The sequence below is a fragment of the Pipistrellus hanaki genome, assembly GCF_964339955.1.
Source record: "Pipistrellus hanaki genome assembly, chromosome: 15".
In the NCBI taxonomy this organism is placed as follows: Eukaryota; Metazoa; Chordata; class Mammalia; order Chiroptera; family Vespertilionidae; genus Pipistrellus; species Pipistrellus hanaki.
Genome location: NC_140517.1, coordinates 31,224,959 through 31,245,621, shown reverse-complemented (window position 1 = coordinate 31,245,621; position 20,663 = coordinate 31,224,959). Strand labels below are relative to the sequence as shown.

At 38.7% G+C, this 20,663-nt stretch overlaps 1 protein-coding gene across 2 annotated transcripts in view; it reads right to left on the bottom strand.

Annotated features, from left to right (window-relative positions):
- ZNF566 (zinc finger protein 566) overlaps positions 1–20,663 on the bottom strand; it is a 148,576-nt gene that overhangs the window by 127,680 nt on the left and 233 nt on the right. The gene's annotated exons all lie outside the window — the stretch shown is intronic.

Sequence of the window (20,663 nt, the reverse complement as noted above, 5' to 3'; positions counted from 1 at the left end):
GACAATATTTTTTTGAGTTAGTGTTTTGTTTCCTTCAGATAAATATCCAGAAGTGGAATTGTTCGATCATGTGGTAGTTCTATTTTTTAAAGAACCTTATACTTTTTATCCTAGTGGTTGCACCAGTTCACACTCCCTGCGAGAGTGCATGAGGATTTCTTTTCTCCACATCCTTACCAACATTTCTTATATCTTGTCTTTTTTATAATAGCCATTCTAACAGGTGTGAGATGATTGTAGTTTCAGTTTGGCTTTCCCTGATGATTAGAGATGTTGAGCACCTTTTCATGTACCTATTGGCCATCTATCTGTATGTTGTTGTTTTTTTAATGTCTATTCAGATCATGTGTTCATTTTGTAGATTGTTTGAAGTTTTTTATCTGTTGAGTTGTATTGTATGTTGTTTGGGCTATTAACCCCTTATTAGATATATGATTTGCAAATACCTTCCTCATTCTGTACATTGCTTTTTCATTTAGTTGATGGTTTTCTTTGCTGTGCAGAAGCTTTGTAATTTGATATAGTCCCATGTATTTATTCTTTTGATGTCAATTGTAAAAAAAATCATCACCAAAGACAGATGTGAAGGTGCTATGCTTTTTTTTCCTAGGAGTTTTAAGGTGTCCAATATTATGTTCTAGTCTTTAAATCATTTTTAATTGTTTAGTGCTTGTGTATGTGTGTTATGAGATAGTGGGCCAATTTCATTCTTTTGCATATAGCTGATCAGTTTTTTCAACATTTGTTGTAGAGACTGTCCTTTTCCCATTCTTGTCTTCTTTGTCATAAGTTATTTAACTATATGTATTTGGGTTTATTATTTCTGGGCACTCTATTCTGTTCCATTGATCTTTGTGTTTGTTTTTATGCCAGTACCATACTAATTTGTTTACTACAACTTTGTAGTATAGTTTGAAATCAGGATCCCTCCAATGTTGTTCTTCTTTTTCAAGATTGCATTGGCTATTCAAAGTCTTTTTGGTTATATACATATTTTAGGATTGTGTGTTTTATTTCTGTGAAAAATGCAATTGGAATTTTTATAGGGAATGTGTTTAATCTATAAATCTTTTGGGGTAATGTGGCTATTTTAATAATATCCTTGCAATCCACCAACATAAACTTTATTTCCATTTCTCTGTGTATTTTCATTCATCAATGTCATATAGTTTTCAGTGTAAAGTTCTTTTACCTCCTTCATTAAATAAAGGTGGACTCCAGATGGACTCAGGTATTGGGTAGGAAGGTAGCCATTTTGGAAAAACACATAAATCTCATCTATATCTCATCTACCATAAAAGAAAAACTTCAAATAAGTTGAGTGATTTAATTATTAAAATGCAACCACAACATTTATTGGACTAAAACATGGAAGAATTACTTCATATATTTGATATGAGGAAGGCCTCTGTAACTAAGACTCACAATCAAGAAACTAAAAGAGAAAAGACTAGCCAAAACTGGTTTGGTTCAGTGGATAGAGCGTTAGCCTGCAGGTTTGATTCCAGGTCCCAGGTTTGATTCCGGTCAGGGCATGTACCTTGGTTGCGGGCACATCTCCAGTAGGGGGTATGCAAGAGGCAACTGATCGATGATTCTCTCTCATCGATGTTTCTAACTCTCTATCCGTCTCTCTTCTTCTCTGAAAAAATCAATAAAATATATTTTTTTAATAAGAGAGAGAAAAGACTAACAAATTTATCTGTGTAAATATAAAAAACTTTGCATGACAAGAATCACTGGTAAGCAAAGCAGAAGAGAGATGACAAATGGGGGAAAGTATTTAATACTTATATATACACAAGAAATTTATTATTTTTCTAATTTATAAAAAATTTCTAAAAATTCAAAATAAATAAATAAATAAAGACCAACAGCCCAGTAGAAAAAGGGATTTAACGACATGAATGAAAGTTTACAGAAAAATAAATATAGCGGAGCTTGAAGATGGCGACCGAACAGTCGGACTTGTTCTGACTCTGGTCCCAGAACAGATAAAAGTAACATCTGAGTCGCTCAGGGAGGGTTGATTGGCAGCTGAGGGGCAGCAGAGGTTTCAAGGAAGCTAGGCAGCGATCCGCTGGACAGGATTTCCAGCCGGTGGCCAACACAGCCACAGCGGCGGCCGCGGCGGCTGCGGCGGCGGCAGAAGCAGCGGCGGCGGCGGCGCTGTGAGAAAGGAGGGGCTTCTCTGAGGCCTGGAAAGCCCACTGCGGAGAGGTCCATCCAGTAGCTGAGACGCCCGAGTTGGCGCTGGCGTGTGGATTCAAAGGAGTTCTTCGGTCACCCATGGAAAGGTCAGAATTTGCAGGGAAAGCCTGAGAGATCGCGGTCCCGCGGTGCCGGCAGCCACAGTAGCCGGGGAGTTCCGGCCCTGCCTCCATGCAGCGCCCGCAAAGCTGAGCCCTAAGAAGGCTGCAGCGACATCTAGTGCTGGGTTTGGCATAAGCTTCCCCAGAAGCTGGGAATTTTTTTTTTTTTTTTTTTTTAAAGCCAGGGGACACGGGACAGAGTGTTAAGAATCGCGGCTGTCCCGCCAAGGGCGGAACATCTGGACACCTCGGCGCCTGATCCCCTTCACCCCCTAGCTTCGGAATACTAGGGAAGATCAGCCTAGTTGGGCATATCCGGGGAATTGGCAGGGAGAAAGTGCCTCCCTGGAAACAAGGGATCGGAGCCAGAAGAGATAGTCTGGGAGCCAGCTGGCACCCTGCCAGCTAGAGCCATAGAGAAAGAAGGCCGGAGCAACCAAAAAGACTGGGAGGTCAAACCGGAAACACTGACACCTAAGAGCTGAATTACAAACTGCCCTTCTTTTTTTTTTTTTTTTTCCTTTCTTTTCTTTTGTCTTTTAATTAATCAAAAATAAATGGACACAAATATCTAAGATATAGTCTACTAAAAATTAAGGATTACCTTACAAAACTGAGGTGCAGTGGAAAGCTGGGAACTGCAAGACTGTCTGGTCCGAGAATCAGAAGTGCCAAATACATTAACTGAGGAAGTGAGTGACCAGTACTGGTCATTTTTATGCTAATTTTGCTATACTTTATTTTATTTTCATTTTTTACATCTCTTATTTAATTTTCATTTTTCATATCTTTTACTTAAGAAACAATTTTTTTTCTTTTTTCCTTACTTGATTTTACCTTTTCAATTACTACATTTTTCAATCTCTATCACTATTACTACTGCTATTTTGCAATTTTTTTTAAAAAAAATTTTATTTTTTTTTTCTTTCTTTCTTTTCTTTTTTTTCTCTCTCTAGTACCATTTTATTTTTTCTTTATTTTACATTGGGAGTAACCTTCATTCTATTTTAATCTCTACTATAGCATCATTCAACCCTATCTCAACTCAACCTTTACACTATCACTCTCTTACTAAACTTTACCCTTTAGTCTACAGTTTATCCTATCCCTTTCCGGCTTTAGTTTTTCCTCTATTCTCTCTCAATACCCCCTGCTAAAGCTCTCACTATACTTATAGACCTAAGTTCCAACCCCTGATCCAAGTGTATAAATACCAATCTCTGCACTATATTAACTAGTTAAAAAAAAAAAAAAAAATCCATTCTCCCCTCTATCCTTTTCGCATTGTATGTGTGAAGGTTGATTATTGTGAATTTTTATGCCTTTTAGTGAAATTGTTATGCTTATTCCTGTATTGTTATTGTTGCTTTGTATTTTTTTTTTAAATCCTCTGTTTTTGTTTGTTTATTTTACTTCTGTATATCATAGCCTTACTTAATAATAGTGGATATTGTAGTTTGTATTAATCTCCAAGTATTGTTACTGGCATTGGCTGGGTCCAGAGGTTTTTCTATGGCAATTTTCTCCATATATATATAGTTTGTTTCCCATTTCTCTTTTAGTTTGCTTCTTCTCTCTCTTTCTCTCTCTCTCTCTCCCTCTTCTTTTTTTCCCTGTTTTCCAACTTCATTTTGTCATTACTTTTTTCTTCTTCTTCTTTTTCTATCTCTTTATCCCTCTTTTTTTTTTAATTTACTTAATTTTTTTTTAATTTTAATTTTATTTTTTTTTAATTTTTCTTTATTTTATTTTTACCTTTATTCCTTCTCTCCTATCCCCTAAGTTGCCTTTCTCTAGTGGTCACCTTTATTAGAGGTTATTAATATTGTAAATACATTCCTGTTAAGTGCCGCTTGTGTTGTACCTGGTAGTGTTGTATTTTGCACCTCAAAATCAACGCAGGAGAAGGAATACCACATAACCAGACATCCTGAAAAGAGAGGCCATGGGGAGACAAAAACATAGTCCGCACTTGAAAGAAAAGCAGGCATCACCAGAAAAGGAAGTAAACGAGCCAGAGGTAAGCAGCTTGCCAGAGCAAGAATTCAGAGTAATGATCATAGCATGGCTAAAAAGAATGGAAGAGAAATTTGACAAAAGCCAAGAAGAAATGAGAAAGAACCATGAGGAAATGAAGGAGAGCCATGAGGAACTGAAGAAGAACCAAGAAGAAATGAAAAGTGACATCGCTACCATGAAGAACTCAATAGAAAGCATCAAGAGTAGACTAGATGAAGCAGAGGACCGCATCAGTGAGCTAGAAGATAAGATGGAAAAAAATACCCAAGTAGAGCAACTTCTAGAAAAAAAGATTAAAAAGCAGGAGGAGAGCCTACGGGAGCTTTGGGACAAAACAAAACAAAATAATATTCGAATAATAGGGGTTCCAGAAGGAAAGGAAACTGAGGTAGACATGGAAAAAGTATTTCAAGAAATAATGACAGAAAACTTTCCTGAAATAGAAAAGAAAAAACCCACACAAATCCAAGATGCCCGCAGAGTCCCAAGCAAAATGAATCCCAGAAGACAGACTCCAAGGCACATTATAATTAAATTGGCAAACAACAACGACAAAGTAAGAATCTTAAAAGCAGCCAGAGAGAGACAGAAAGTTACATACAAAGGAACCCCCATCAGACTAGCAACTGATTTCTCAACAGAAACTTATCAGGCCAGAAGGGAATGGGATGAAATATACAAAGTCATGCAAAGGAAGGGTCTGAATCCAAGAATACTGTACCCAGCAAGGCTATCAATCAAAATTGAAGGGGAAATCAGGAGCTTCACAGACAAAAAAAGACTGAAGGAATTTATCTCCACCAAACCAGCAATGCAAGAAATGCTAAAGGGTCTACTGTAAAAATAAAGAAATAAGAAGTGAAGAAGGAACACGGGTATAGAATAAAAATGGCGTCAAATGAGTACCTATCAATAATAACCTTAAATGTAAATGGATTAAATGCTCCAATCAAAAGACATAGGGTAACAGATTGGATAAGAAAACAAGACCCATACATCTGTTGTCTACAAGAAACCCACCTCAGAAAAAGAGATGCACACAGACTGAGGGTGAAGGGATGGAAAAAAGTTTTCCAGGCAAATGGAAATGAAAAGAAAGCTGGGGTAGCAATACTTATATCTGACAAATTAGATCTCAGAGTGAAGGACATAACAAGAGATAATGAAGGCCACTTCATAATACTAAAGGGAACAATCCAACAAGAAGAAATAACCCTGGTAAATATATATGCACCCAATACAGGAGCAACCAAATACATTAAAAAACTGCTAGAGGACATTAAGGGAGAGATTAATAGCAATACAATCATAGTAGGAGATTTTAATACCCCACTGTCACCCTTCGACAAATCATCTAAACAAAAAATCAGCAAAGAAATATCAATCCTAAATGACTCACTAGACCAGATGGAATTAATTGACATCTTCAGGACACTCCACCCCAAAGCCACAGAATATACATTCTTCTCAAGTGCACATGGGACATTCTCAAAGATAGACCACATTTTGGGACATAGGCAAAGTCTCTTCAAATTCAAGAAGATAGAAATCATATCAAGTATCTTCTCAGACCATAATGGCATAAAACTGGAAATTAACTACAATAAAAATAATCCAAAGAAATCAAACACATGGAGACTAAACAGCTTGCTATTAAACAAGGACTGGGTTACCAGAGAAATCAAGGAAGAAATTAAAAACATCCTGGAAACAAATGACAATGAAAGCACAACAATCCAAAATCTTTGGGACACAGCAAAAGCAGTTTTGAGAGGGAAGTTCATATCCTTACAAGCCTATTGCAAAAAACTAGAAAAAATAGTAACAGATGATCTAACTCTACAACTCAAAGAGTTAGAAAAGGAGCAACAAGAAAAACCCAGTGTAAGCAGAAGGAAGGAAATAACAAAAATCAGAGCAGAGATAAACGACATAGAGACCACAAAAACAATACATAAGATCAACAAAACCAAGAGCTGGTTCTTTGAAAGAATAAACAAGATAGATGGACCTCTAGCCAGGCTAACCAAGAAACAAAGAGAGAGGACCCAAATAAACAAAATCAGAAATGAAAGAGGTGAAATAACAACAGACCCCACCGAAATACAACGGATTGTTACAAAATACTACGAACAACTCTATTCCAACAAACTGAACAACCTGGAGGAAATGGACATATTCCTAGAAAAATACAAACTTCCAAAACTCAATCAGGAAGAATCTAAAAATCTCAATAGACCAGTGACTTGGGAAGAAATTGAAACAGTCATCAAAAAGCTTCCAGCAAACAAAAGCCCAGGGCCAGATGGCTTCACAGGAGAGTTTTACCAAACATTCAAGGAAGAACTAAAACCTATCCTCCTCAGACTATTCCAAAAAATTCAAGAGGAAGGAACACTTCCAAACTCCTTCTATGAAGCCAGCATCACCCTAATACCAAAACCTGATAAAGACAACTCAATGAAAGAGAATTACAGGCCAATATCCCTCATGAACATAGATGCCAAAATCCTCAACAAAATTCTAGCAAATCGGCTCCAGCAGAGCATCACAAAGATCATACACCATGACCAAGTAGGATTTATACCAGGAATGCAAGGTTGGTACAATATCCGCAAATCAATAAACGTGATACATCACATAAACAAGTTGAAAGATAAAAATCATATAGTCATATCAATTGATGCAGAAAAAGCATTTGATAAAATCCAACACCCTTTCCTGATAAAAACTCTTAACAAGGTGGGAGTACAAGGATCATACCTCAACGTAATAAAAGCTATATATGATAAACCCACAGCAAACATCATACTCAATGGGCAAAAACTAAAACCATTCCCTCTAAGAACAGGAACAAGACAGGGATGCCCACTATCGCCACTCCTCTTTGACATAGTACTGGAAGTACTAGCCATTGCAATTAGACAAGAGGAGGAAATAAAAGGCATCCAAATTGGAAAAGAAGAAGTAAAGTTATCCTTATTTGCAGACGACATGATATTGTATATAAAAAACCCAAAAGACTCCATTAAAAAACTAATTGGCTTAATAAATGAATTTGGCAATGTAGCAGGATACAAAATTAACACCAAGAAATCTATGGCATTTCTATACACCAACAGTGAGTTTATAGAAACAGAGACTAAAAAAGCAATTCCATTTACGATCACACCAAAAAAATTAAGATACCTAGGAATAAACTTAACTAAGGAAGTAAAGGACCTATTTGCGGAAAACTACACGACACTGAAAAAAGAAATAGAGGAAGATGTAAACAGATGGAAGAACATACCATGTTCATGGATTGGTAGAATCAACATCATCAAAATGTCCATACTTCCTAAAGCAATCTATAAGTTCAATGCACTCCCCATTAAAATACCAACGGCATATTTCACTGACCTAGAAAGAACTCTCCAAAAGTTCATTTGGAACAATAAAAGACCCCGAATAGCCACAGCAATCCTGAGAAAGAAGAGTAAAGTAGGAGGTATCTCAATACCAGACTTCAAACTGTATTACAAAGCCACTGTTCTCAAAACAGCCTGGTACTGGCACAAAAACAGACATATAGATCAATGGAATCAAATCGAGAACCCAGATATCAACCCAAATCACTATGCTCAATTAATATTTGACAAAGGAGGCACTAATATACAATGGAGTCAAGACAGTCTCTTCAATAAATGGTGTTGGGAAAATTGGACAGATACATGCAAAAGAATGAAACTAGATCACCAACTTACACCATACACAAAAATAAACTCAAAATGGATACAGGACTTAAACATCAGACGGGAAACCATAAAAATACTTGAAGCATCCACAGGCAACAAAATCTCAGACGTATGCCAAAAAAACTTCTTCACTGATACTACCCCTAGTGCAATGGAAGCTAAAGAGAAAATAAACAAATGGGACTACATCAAAATAAAAAGCTTTTTTACAGCAAAAGAAACCATCAACAAAACAACAAGAAAGCCCACTGTGTGGGAGAACATATTTGCAAATGTTACCACTGATAAAGGTTTAATCTCCAACATCTACAAACAGCTTATACAACTAAATAAAAGGAAGATGAATGATCCAATTAAAAAATGGGCAATGGACCTAAATAGAATATTTTCAAAAGAAGACAGAAGGAAGGCCAAAAAGCACATGAAAACATGCTCAAAGTCACTAATTATCCGAGAGATGCAAATCAAAACAACAATGCGGTACCATCTCACACCTGTCAGAATGGCCAACATCAACAAATCAACAAACGACAAGTGTTGGCGAGGTTGCGGAGAAAAAGGAACCCTCGCGCACTGCTGGTGGGAATGTAGACTGGTGCAACCACTGTGGAGAACAGTGTGGAGTTTCCTCAAAAAACTGAAAATGGAACTCCCATTTGACCCAGTAATCCCACTTCTAGGAATATATCCCAAGAAACTTGAAACACCAATCAGAAAGGATATATGCACCCCTATGTTCATAGCAGCACAATCTACAATAGCCAGAATTTGGAAACAGCCTAAGTGTCCGTCAGCAGATGATTGGATCCAAAAACTATGGTACATCTACACAATGGAATACTATGCTGCCATAAAAAAGAAGGATTTCTCATCATTTGCAGCATCCTGGATGGAATTGGAGAACATCATGCTGAGTGAAATAAGCCAATCAATGAAAGAGAAACACCACATGACCTCACTCATTTGTGGATAATAAAGAACATTATAAACTGGTGAACCATAAGATAGATATAGAGACAGTATATCAACAAGTAGACTGTCAAGTTACAGTGGGGACGGGAGGAAGATCTGGGGGAGATAATAGATCAACCGAAGGACTTGTATACATGCATATAAGTGCAACCAATGGACACAAAACTCTGGGGAGGGAGGGGATGTGTGGGAGGGAGGGAGGGGGTAAAAAAAAATCAATAAAATATATTAAAAAAAAAAAAAGAAAAAAAAGAAAAATAAATATAAAAGGCTCTTATAAAAAGAAAAATACTCACTGAAGCTGGTTTTGCTCAGTGGATAGTGCATTGATTGGCCTGTGGACTGAAGGGTCCCAGGTTCGGTTCCGGTCAGGGGCATGTGCCATGGTTGTGGGCGCGTCCCCAGTGGGAGGTGTGCAGGAGGCAGCTGATAATGTTTCTAACTCCCTGTCTCTCTCCCTTCTTCTCTGTGTAAAAAAATAAAAATAAAAAAAAATACTCAACAATAACGCAGGAATTAGCAATGAAAAGTCTACCAACATGCCATTTCTCCCTTATTAAATTGGTAAAAAAAAAAAAACAAAAAACAAAAAAAAAACAACAACAACAATGTTTTGACAAAATGCTTTGCTGATTGGGATATAAGGAAACAAGTACTGACGTTTATAGGAAGATGGCTGCTGACAGGAAGGCAGACTGCATGATAGTATGTGAGTGAGAGAACGAAAATAGAGTGTGCAGACGTATGGGGAGTGTATATTTGTGGGTGAGGGACAGCTATACTTCAAGAGACTGTTAGGGACTGTGGACCAGGCTCCCCTCACTGGGCAGCCTCCAGTGCTGCTGAAATCTCTTCTAGAGTGATGGGCTCTACCGTGGAGACTGCGCCATCTTGAAGGGGAGAGTGGCTGTTATCAACACCCAGGGACTAGCTGTGAAGTTAGGAACACCAGATATCAAGTAGTGCGAATTTGCAGACTCAGATCAGCTCTGCACCTTCTCAGAGAAAGGTCACATTTCACCTAGGAAAAGGTGAGGTCTGTGATCCAGGCAGGAGAGAGAAAAACATGCAAATGGGAGCCAGAGGTTCCGGGGAAGTCTGCGCCCCACAAAATCCCGTGGCCATTGAGGCTAGTGTGATCTGCAAATGTGGAAGAGGATCCACAGGGCTGCTGTCAGAGGGAATTGTAAAAATCAAACCATAGATGGACTGGGCGCAAAAAGCCACCTGAAAATTTACCAGTGTGCCGGCTGCTTAGTGCCAGGGGAAAAAAAGGCTGCACAAAGACTCGCACGCAGTGCCATAGGGTAAAAATTGAGAGTTCACGCACTTCCTCTGGCTCTTTTTTTCTCTTTAAATCCTTACTTTTGATTACTAAGCCCAGTACATAGGATCACCCAATTGAAGACACTCTAAGAGACTGCAGGGAAAAGTTGTTTCTGTGGAACCTGGGAATCAGAGTGGGGAATAACAATTAGAGAACCAGCTCTGGGGCAGTCCATTCTCCCAAACCTGTATTTAGTGAGACAGGAAAAACAAAATCTAAATACTGACTAGAGTGGACTTATCGGACTGTGGCTTACAACACTGAGGAACAGTGGAAAGCAGGGAACTTCAATACTGTCCTGACTTCCTATAGGAAACAGGCATGCCAAACAGACCAGTAGAGGAAGTGAATGAACTTCATTACTCATATTTTTATTTTTCCATCTTTTACTTAAGAAACTAATTTTTTTTCTTTTTCTCTCTCAATTTTTACCTTTTTATTATATTTTATTTTTAATCAGTATTATTACTAATATTATTTTACCTTTTATTTTTTTAAGTGTCATTTTATTTTATTTTGAAATTAGTATTCTACATTCTATATTCATTTTTCCTTTAGCATCATTTTAATATATCTCAACTTTACCTTTATGCCAACACTCTTTTCCCTATTCCTGCTTTAGTTTTCCCTATTCCTTCTTTTTACCGTTAAATATTCATTCTACTTATATATCTAATTTATGACCCCCTGCTCTAAGTCCATGTACACTGCCCTCTTCTCTTTCTTCACAATCCAAATTTCTCACTTCCCTTTCTTTGTTTTTTTGTTGTTTTCTTTTTTGTTCTAGGTTTTTTATCTTATCTTGCTCTGCTTTCTCTCTCTCCTATTGTTAATGTTTGCTTGATTGTTGATTAGATTGGTTGTTGTTGTTTTTTTTTGTGTGTGTGTGTGCTTGTTTGTGAAACTGTTTCTCATTTTTTGTGTGTTTTTTGTTTTTGTTAGTTTTATTCTGTTTTTCCTCTCCTTGTTTGTTATTAGTTGTTGTTTGTACTTTGCATTCTTCTCTGGCTATTTGTTATTTGCATTTTTGGGAACTAGTGATTGTTCTATTTGAGTTTTCTCCCCATATAAATAGTTCCCCTGCTCCCTTCTTTTTTACTCTCTTTCTTTTCTCTTACTTTTTTTCCTTTTCTCAATATCATTTTTCCACTCTGTTTTTTTTCTTAACCCCTAATTCTCTTTTCTCTGGTGGTCACCTTTATTTGGGGTTATTAGTAACGTGAATACATTTGTGTTCAGTGCCTTGTGCACTGTGCCTTGTTGTGTTGTATTTTGTGCCTTTAAATCAATGGAGGAGAGAGAGAGAGCTACATAACCAGACGCCCAGAGAGATCATGGGAAAACAAAGAAACAGCCCACATATGAAAGAAAAAGAGGCATCACCAGAAAAGGAAGTTAATAAAATGGAGGCAAGCAATATGTCAGAGAAAGAAATGGTCATAAGGTCACTGAAAATAATGGAAGACAAATTCAACAATATGTGTAAAAACCAAGAGGAAATGAGGAAGAACCAAGAAGAAATGAAAAATGACATCACTGCTATAAAGAACTCAATAGAAAGAATCAATAGTAGCCCAGAAGAAGAATAGGACCACATCAGTAAGCTAGAAGACAAGGGTAGGAAAAAATACCCAAGCAAAACAGCATCTAGGAAACAAAAAACTTAAAAAACATGAGGAGAGCCAAAGGGAACCTGGGACAACATGAAACAAAACAACATCCGCATAATAGGAGTGCAAGAGGAGAGGAAACTGAGCAAGGAATAGAAAACCTGTTTGAAGAAATAATAACAGAAAACTTCCCTGATATAGGAAAGAAAAAAAAACTCACACAAGTCCAAGAAGCTCACAGAGTCCCAAACAAATGAACCCCAAAAGACCGACACCAAGGCACATTATAATTAAATTGGCAAATACTACCAACAAAGTAAGAATCTTAAAAGCAGCCAGAGAGACAGAAAGTTACCTACAAAGGATCCCCCATCAGACTAATGACTGATTTCACAACAGAAGCACATCAGGCCAGAACGGAATGAAATGAAATATACAAAATCATGAAAAGAAAGGGTCTAAATCCTAGAATGCTGTACCCAGCAATGCTATCAATAAAAATTGAGGGTGAAATCAGGATCTTCACAGACAAAATGGACTAAGGGAGTTTATTACCACCAAAGCAGCAATGCAAGAAATGCTCAAGAGTCTGCTGTAAAAAGAAATAGGAGGCGAAGATGGAACATAGGTGTAAAGAATAAAATATGGCGACAAACAAGTGTCTATCAAACAAGTACTCTCATACACTGCCGGTATCTAGTAAATACGCCACCTTCTGTGGAGGATAATTTGATAAGCATCTATCAAAATTACAAATGCACTTTTTATTTTGACTCAGCAATCTGACTTCTGAGACTAATGGGACAAATTGTGTGTGTGTGTGTGTGTGTGTGTGTGTGTGTGTGTGTGTGAAATGATGTATTTTCATGAGTGTTCATTGCTATAGTAATACTAGAGGCCTGATGCACTAAATTCATGCACGGGGGTGAGGGGGTGCCCCTCAGCCCAGCTTGCACCCTCTCCAATCTGGCACACCTCAAGGGATGTCTGACTGCCTGTTTAGGCCAGATCCCAGTGGATCGGGCCTAAATGGGCAGTTGGACATCCCTCTCACAATTCAGATTGCTGGCTCCCAACTGCTCACCTGCCTGCCTTCCTGATTGCCCCAAACTGCTTCTGCCTGCCAGCCTGATCACCCTAACCACTCCCATGCCAGCCTAATTTATATCTAACTGCTCCCTGCCAGCCTGTTTTCCCCCAACTTCCCTCCTCTGCCAGCCTGGTCACTCCTAACTGCCCTTCCCTCTCCCCTGCAGTGTTGATCGCTGCCAACTGCCCTCCCTTGGAGGCCTGGTGCCTCCCAACTGCCCTCCCCTGCTGGCCATTTTGTGTCCACATAGGGGCAGGATCTTTGACCACATAGGGGCAGCTATCTTGATCTTGTGTGTTGGAGTGATGGTCAATCTGCATATTACTTTTTTATTAGATAGGATAGAAGCCTTGTGCATGGGTGGGGGCCAGCTGGTTTGCCCTGAAGGGCGTCCCAGATCAGGGTGGGGTTCCCTTGGGGTGTGGGGCGGCCTGAGTGAGAGGCCTGTGGTAGATTGCAGGCCAGCCACACCCACAGGCGACCCAAGTGAAAGCCCTGGTATCTGAAATTTATTTACCTTCTACAATTGAAACTTTGTAACATGGAGCAGAGCCAAGCCTTCTGCTTGCTCTCTGACAGCAGCCGTTTCTGTTTATATTTGTAGAGGACAGTTGGGGGGGTGACCAGGCATTTAGGGGGGCTGTGAGGGGTGACCAGGCCAGCAGGGGGGAGGCAGTTATGGGCAACCAGAATGGCAGGGGGGGCAGTTGGGAGTGATCAGGCCAGCAGGTAGAGGTGGTTAGGGGTGATCAGGCTGGCAGGGGGCAGTTAGGGGCACTCAGGGAGGCAAGCAAGTGAGTAGTTAGGAGCCAGCGGCCCTGGATTGTGAGAGGACATCCGACTGCTGGTTTAGGTCCAATCCCCAGGATTAGGCCTAAACTAGCAGTCTGACATCCCCTGAGGGGGTCCTGGATTGGAGAGGGTGTGGCCTAGGCTGAGGGGACCCTCCCCATGTACAAATTTCGTGCACCAGGATGCTAGTAAATTATAAACATATAAATCTGTCATTAAGGTTAGTGATTTTCACTAGCCATGTTCAGCCACATAGATGTAGTGACAGAGCTCGAAGAGACTTAGATGTACTTAGGATTCAGGCTCTGCTAAGCAAGTATGAAATGAGAGGTTCAAGGGAGTTCACATTAAGAGTGATTCTGAAGTTGGGACCAAGGCTCACATGGAGGCTCAGAGGGCAGGAGTCTGGATGCGTGTGTGTGAATACACACAGAGAGGACTGACTGCTGAGTGTGCCGCTGGCTTTCCCTAGCAGGAGGGAGTTGGATGCTCCAGACTGCATGGAACCCCAGTACCAGGTGAGCCCCTGGGAACCCAGGTTCTTACGGGGGGGAATCCATACTTTCAGGTGGAAACTCAGGGGAGCCATGAAAGGCAGAAGTCTGGAGGCGTGTGCGCAAGTGCGCAGAGAGAGGACTGACTGCTGAGTGTGCAGCAGGCTTTCTTCAGCTGGAGGGAACCGGAAGCTCTTGACTGCACTGAACTTCAATTCCGGGCAAGAATCTGGAAATTCAGATTCATTGGGGAAAACTGGACTGTCTGGCAGCAGGCAAAACTCGAGGGCAGCTTTCTCTCAGAGGTGCTTGCAGCAATTACTGAGGGACACTGAGACCCTGGGTCCTCATAGGGCAGGGCTGACGGGAAGCCAAGATTGTCTGCTCAGCCCTGAAACTCCGCCCCATCCAAGCTGAGCACAGAGGCTTTTGCAATTTTGCAAGTCTTGTCTCATAAGGCTGTCTACAGCACAGAAGTTCTCCTGGCATAGACACCTAGAGGTTAATTCCTTCCAGTGATGACAACAACAATCAAGACTTAACTACAGCAAGGCTGTACACACAGTCCATAAAGGGGTGAGCCAAGAGTGTCCACCTCAGGTAACTGGGGAGGCCGACCCACTGGGCCATATAGGACACCTAGCACACAAAGCTACCCTACCAACTCAGGGAAGCAACGAAAATGCAGAGACAAAGAAACAGATCACAAATTAAGGAAATGGGAGAAAAACAAATGACTGGATATAGAGTTCAAAACCACGGTTATAAGGTTTTTCAAGAATTTCCTAGAAAAGGCTGATAAATTTAGTGATACCCTCAAGGATATGAAAAAGGACCAACTAGAAATTAAACATACACTGACTGAAATAAAAAATATTATACAGAGACCCAACAGCACACTAGAGGATTTAAATATGAAGAAGCAAAGAATACTCAACCAGAAAAGGATAAAAAAATAAAATAATAATCCAAAAAGTTGAAGATAGTGTAAAAATCCTCTGAGACAAGGTTCCAGAAGAAGAGAGAGAGCAAGATACTGAAAACCTATTTGAAGAAATAACTGAAAATTTCCCCAACCTGGTGAAAGAAATAGACTTACAAGTCCAGAAAGTGCACAAAACCCCAAACAAAAGGAATCTAAAGAGGACCACACCAAGACACATCATAATTAAAATGCCAAGAGCAAAAGACAATGAGAATATTAAAAGCAAGAGAAAAACAGTTAATTACCTACAAGGGTGCCTATATGATTGTCAGCTGATTTCTCAACAGAAATAATGCAGGCCAGATGGGAGTGGCAAGAAATATTCAAAGTGATGAATAGCAAGAACCTACAACCAAGATTACTCTACCCAGCAAAGTTATCATTCAGAATGAAAGGTCAGATAAAGAACTTCATAGATAAGAAAAAAGCTAAGAGTTCATCACCACCAAACCAGTATTATATGAAATGCTGAAAGATATAAGAAGGAAAAAGTAAAGATACAAATTATGAACAACAAATACATATCTATCAACAAGTGAATTAAAAATCTCAGGAACAGAATAGACTGGTGAGTATAATATATAGAATCAGGGTCAAAGAAAGGGAGTGGATTGATAATTCTCAGGGGGGAAAGGGTGTGGAGGTGCAGGAAGAGACTGGACAAAAATAATACACCTATGGATCACGACAGTGGGGGAAAGGTAAGGGCAGAGGGTGGGGTGGGGACCCAGTGGAGGGGAGCTATGGGGGAGAACAGGAGAAACAATTGTAATAATCTGAACAATAAGATTTATTAAATTTTAAAAAATAATAAATCTCTGGTAAAGGGTTGGTAAATCTGAATTTTACATGTCATATTGTAAACATCAAGTAACACCACAACCATTGTTAAAAAAGAAAGTCTATTGGTCTTTAAATGGTTCAAATTGCAAATAAAGCCACTGGGTAGTGACAAAAAATAATAATTAAAAAAAAAACAATGATACACACTATTAAGTTTTGTCTTTTCATTTAAAGACTAGTAGTCCTGTGCACAAATCTGTCCACCAGTAGTTCATCAGTAGCTCACTGCTACCCTCCTATAGCTCTCTGACTGCTGTCCCACCCTCCTATAGCTCCCTCTGCCTCCCTGTCCCCCCTCATAGCTTGCTACCCTGCCCCCTCCTGTAGCTCTCTGCTGCCTGCTTATAGCTCCCTGACCCACCAAATTCTGGATGCTATCAGAGAAGAGAATGACAGCAACACAATCATAGTAGGAGACTTTACTACCCCATAAACATCACTGGATTAAATCCTCTAGACAAAAAAAGTAGCAAGAAACTTCAATCCTAAATGGCTCACTAGATCTGATGGACTTAAACGACATCTTAGATTCCATCCCAAAACTATGGAATATACATCCTTCTCAAGAGCAAATGGGACATTTTCAAAGATAGACCATGTATTGGAATACAAGAAAAATCTCTCCAAATTCAAGAAGACTGAAATCATATCAAGCATCTCCTCAGATCACAATGGCATAAAATTAGAAATCAACTACAGTAAAAACAATCACAAAAATTCAAACACTTGGAGGCTCAATAACATGCTATTAAACAATTAGTGGGTTATCAAAGAGATCAAAGAAGAAATTTTAAAAAACATCCTGGATACAAACGACAATGAAAACAAAACAATCCAAAATCTTTGGGACATAGTGAAAGCAATCCTGAGAGGAAAGTTCATAGCATTCCAGGCCTACTTCAAAAAACAAAACAAAACAACCGGTAATAAAACATCTAACACTGCAAACTTAAGAATTAGAGAGCAACAAGAAAAGTCCAGAGTGAGGAAAAAGAAGGAAATAACAAAAACCAGAGCAGAAATAAATGACATAAAAACAAAAAAACAAAACAAAACAAAAAACAATACAAAAAAATCACTTAAACCAAGAGCTGGTTCTTTGAAAGGATAAACAAGACTGATGAGTCTCTAGCCAGGCTCACCAAGAAGCAAAGAGAGAAGACCCAAATAAACAAAATCAAAAATGAAAGAGGTGAAATAACAATAGACCCCACAGAAATATGAAGAATTGTTTAAAAATAATAATAATAATAATAATAATAATAATAATAACTATGAGCAACTCTACTCCAACAAACTGGTCAACCTAGAAGAAATGGACATAATCCTAGAAAAATATGACCTTCCAAAACTCAATCAGGAGGAAAAAGTCTGAATAGGCCTATAATTATGGAGGAAATTGAGGCAGTAATAAAAAATAAAAATTAAAAAAAAACTTCAAACAAACTAAAGTCATATAAAACCTAGAAATAAAACCTATCTTCCTCAGACTATTCCAAAAAATTCAAGAGGAAGGAGCAAGTCCAAGCTCCTTCTATGAAGCAAGCATTACCCTAATCCAAAACCAGAAAAAGACAACACAATGAAAGAGAATTATAGACCAGTATCCCTCATGAACATAGATGCCAAAACCCTCAACAAAATTCTAGCAAATTGAGTTCAGTGTTACATTAAAAACATCATACACCATGAACAAATGGGATTTATTCCGAGGAAGCAAGGATGGTACAACATTTGCACATCAACAAATGCGATACACCACATTAAAAAAAAAAAAAAAAAAAAAAAAAAAAAAAAAAAAACCTGAGAGATAAAAACCATATAATCATATCCATTGATGCAGAAAGAGCATTTAATAAAATCCAACACCTTTTCTTGATAAAAACTCACAGCAAGGTGGGAATAGAAGGATCAAAATTCAACATAATAAAAGCCATACATGACAAACCCACAGCCAACATCATACTCAATGGACAAAACTAAAACCATTTCCCCTAAGAATGGGAACAAGACAGAGATGCCCACCCTCACCACTCCTGTTTGACATAGTACTGTAAGTACTAGCCATTGCAATCAGACAAGAAGACAAAATAAAAGGCAGCCAAATTGGAAAAGAAGAAGTAAAACTTTTTATTCATAGACATGATATTATACATAGAAAACCTCAAAGACTCCATCAAAAAACAATAAGACGTAATAAATGAATTTGGCAATGTATCAGGATACAAAATTAACACCCAGAAATCTATGGCTTTTCTGTACACCAATAATGAACTAAGAGAAAGAGAAATTTAAAAAGCAATCCCACTTACCATTGCAACAAAAAATTAAGATACCTAGGAATAAACTTAACCAAGGAGACAAAGGACCTATACTCAGAAAATTTAAAGATGCTGAAGAAAAAGAGATAGAGGAAGACATGAACAAATGGAAGAATATACCATGTTCATGTGGTAGAATCAACATCATTAAAATGTCCATACTACCCAAAGCAATCTATAAATTCAGTGCTATCCTCAATAAAATACCAATGACATACTTCTAAGACTAGAACAAATTCTCCAAAAATTTATCTGGAATAAAATAAAATAAAAAGACCCTGAATAGCTGCAGCAATCTTGAGAAAGAAGAACAATGTTGAAGGGATCACAATACCAGATACCAAGCTATACTACAAAGCCCCTGTTCTCAAAACTGTCTGGTAACGGCACAAGAACAGACATATAGACCAGTGGAACAGAACAGAGAACCCAGAAATCAACACAAGCCAGTAAGCTCAATTAATATTTGACAAAGGAGGCAAGAGCATACAATGGAGTCAAAACAGTCTCTTCAATAAATGGTGTTGGGAAAATTGGACAAATACATGCAAACAAAAACAAAACTAGATCAACTTACACCATACATAAAAATAAACTCAAAATGGATAAAGGACTTAAATGTAAGACAAGTAACCTTAAAAATCTAAGAGGAATCCACAGGCAGTAAAATATCAGACATACGTCATAGCAATATCTTTACGCTATAGCTCCTAGGGCAATGGAAAGTAAGGAAAAAATAAACAAGACTACACATCAAACTAAAAAGCTTGTGCACAGCAAAAGAAAACATCAATAAAAAGAAAATGGAGCTCACTATATGGAAGAACATGTTTGCCAATGTTATCTCAGATAAGGGCCTAATCTCCAAAATTTACAGGGAACTCATACATCTTAACAAAAGGAAGATAAACAATCCAATAAAATGGGCAAAGGACTTAAATAGACACTTCTCAAAAGTGGACATGCAGAAGGCCAAGAGACATATGAAAACATGCTCAAAGTCACTAATCATCTGAGAGATGCAAATCAAAACAACAATGAGGTACCATCTCATACCTGTCAGAATGGCTATCATCAACAAATCAACAAACAACAAGTGCTGGAGAGGATTGGGAGAAAAAAGGAACCCTCGTGCACTGCTGGTGAGAATGCAGACTGGTGTAGCCACTGTGGAAAACAGTATGGCATTACCTCATAAAACTAAAAATGTAACTTCCATTTGACCCAGTAATCCCACTTAAGGAATATGTCCCAAGAAATCAGAAATATCAATCAGAAAGGACATATGCACCCCTATGTTCATAGCAGCACAATTTACAATAGCTAAGATTTGGAAACAGCCTAAGTACCCATCAGCAGATGCGTGAATTAAAATACTATGGTACATCTACCCAATGGAATACTGTGCTGCACTTAAAAAAAAAAAAAAAAAAAAAGGAATTCCTACCATTTGCAACAACACGGATGAAACTGGAGAGCATTATGCTAATCGAAATAAGCCAGTGGAAAAAGATAAATACCACATGATCTCACTCATTTGTGGAATATAATGAACAACATAAACTGATGAAGAAAATAGATCCAGAGACAGAGAAGCATCCAACAGACTGTCAAACCTCAGAGGGAAAGCGAAGGGGGAGGGAGGTGGTGATTAGAGATCAATCAAAGGACTTGTATGCATGCTTGTAAGCATAACCAATAGACACAGGCACTAGTGGGGTGAAGGCATGTGCTGGAGGTTGGAGGTGGCTGGGGAGAGGTCAATGGAGGGGAAAAAGGAGACATATATGTAATACTTTAAACAAAGAATTTTTAAAAAATAAAGCTCTACTCTTCTAAAAGTAATGAAAGCTATATTACGAAAATTCTGATTAGTCTCCAGTCACAGCATCACTTGGTCACAGTATAACGCACCTCACAGTCACAGCCAATCCTGGTTGTATAGAAGGGTCCACCCCACCCCACTCACAGTCCCAGGAGTCTAATCAGGGAAGATGAAGGCTTCCCTACCATGCGGACATTCTGGACGTGGCACGCACAGGCACGCACAACACACATGCTCTCTCTTACACGCACAGACATGCACTCTCATAATTATATCCCAAGCTGACACAGCCACATAATCATGCACACACACACACACACACACCTTCCCATCACC